Here is a 1,693-nt window from a genome sequence, read left to right as displayed (position 1 = left end):
TCAGTATTCCACAAGGAAGGGATATTCTGCCATATTTTCAGTGTTGGAAAGGGTAGTGCAGGCCCTCCAGTTTCTGTTGAAGCTGAGAATGGTCGCCATCTCTGCATCACTCAGTTTGAAATCAAAGACCTGAAAGTTCTCAACAATGCATGCTGGTGTCACAAGCTTGGGGATCACTGATACATTCCTCTGGATATGGAACCAGATGAGAACCTGGCTGTGGCTGTTGCCTCTGAGCAATCTCCTTAATCTTGGGACCTTCCAGCAGTGAAAGGTCCTCTGGCTTGGCCCAAGGTCTAACTGGAGAGCCCAGAGGGCTGTAGGCAGTGACAGTGATGTGCTTGGAGTGGCAGTCCTGGATCCGTTTCTCCTGGGTGAGGTATGGGTGACACTCCGCCTGGTTAGTACTGGTTTATATTTCAGCCCTGGCTTGTTCAAGAGCTTTTCGATTTGGAAGTGGTTGAAATTGGAGATGCCGATGGCTTTCACCAAACCTTCATCTACCAGCAACTCCATGACCTCCTAGACATCCAAGAATGTTGTTTTACTGAGGATTATATTGCCTTTCTCGTCTTTGGGGAAAAAACTCTTTCCTGGCTGAAATCCCTGTGGCCAGTGAATGAAGTACATGTCCAGGTAGTCCAGCTTCAGATCCTTCAGGGTCTTCCAGAAGACCTCCTTCACCAGGCTCCTCTCAAAGAATGTGGGTCACAACTTGCTAACAATGAAGAGGTCCTCCTGCTTACAACCTTCTCTTGGCTCTTCTCTTGGATGGCTTTACCCACCTCATTCTCATTTTTATAGGCAAAGGCACAGTCAAAGTGGTGATACCCTGCATCAATGGCTACCTTCACAGGTTCCTTGACTTTGCCTGGGGAAGATTTCCATGTCCCCAGGCCTACAATGGGCATTTTGGCTTTGGTGCTGAGCTCCACAAAAGTCACCATGGCTGGTGTGGAATGATCCTGAGAGAGCAGATGAAGAGCGCAAGAGTGTGAGCTGTTCCAGAAAGCTATTACATCCTGCTTATAAGGCTGACTGGGCTGCTCCAGAATCCTTCTTGAATGCCAAAATCTATGAGTACTGAAGTCCCTTATATACAATGGAGTATTTGCATATAATCTGCATATATCCTCCCATGAATACTTTTGTCATTATCTTTTCTGAGATAGGATTTCACTAGGCATTTCAGGTGGGCCTTGAACCCACAGAGATATTCCTGCCTCAGGTTCATGAGAGCTCATATTACAGACATGAGCCATCACTCCTACCTTCCCATGTAGGATTGATGGGGATTGAACTCAGGCCCTTACGCTTGCCAGAGAAGCACTTATTCTACTAAGCCATCTTCCCTGCCCCGCCCATGTACTTTAAATCATTCTAGACATACATATACCTCTATAATCTACATCATCTCCATAATACCTAATGCAGTGTAAATGCGATGTGAAGCATTATTATGCTATATTGTTTAGGAAATAATGACAAGGAAATGTGCCTGCACAAGTTCAGTAGAAATGCAGTTTTTAAAAACTGTTTCTAATTGCTGTTGGTTGGGCCCAAGGATGTGGGACCCACGGATGCAGAAGGCTGACCAGCCTCCCTGGAGGAGACACATTTCAGGGCCACAGGCTTCTCTGGTGCCTAAAGGCCCAACATTATGGCAAGAATGGAGGGGAGGCATGCAGGGCCA

General features: G+C 46.5%; 1 pseudogene; it reads right to left on the bottom strand.

The window, feature by feature from the left end:
- LOC101560526 lies at positions 1-947 on the bottom strand (annotated as a pseudogene).
- Positions 948-1,693: the final 746 nt, after the last annotated feature.

Source organism: Octodon degus, unplaced genomic scaffold (genome assembly GCF_000260255.1).
Source record: "Octodon degus isolate 3935 unplaced genomic scaffold, OctDeg1.0 scaffold00122, whole genome shotgun sequence".
NCBI classification, from domain to species: domain Eukaryota; kingdom Metazoa; phylum Chordata; class Mammalia; order Rodentia; family Octodontidae; genus Octodon; species Octodon degus.
The sequence above is the reverse complement of the archived record's forward strand: the minus strand, read 5'-3'. Positions and strand labels throughout refer to the sequence as shown.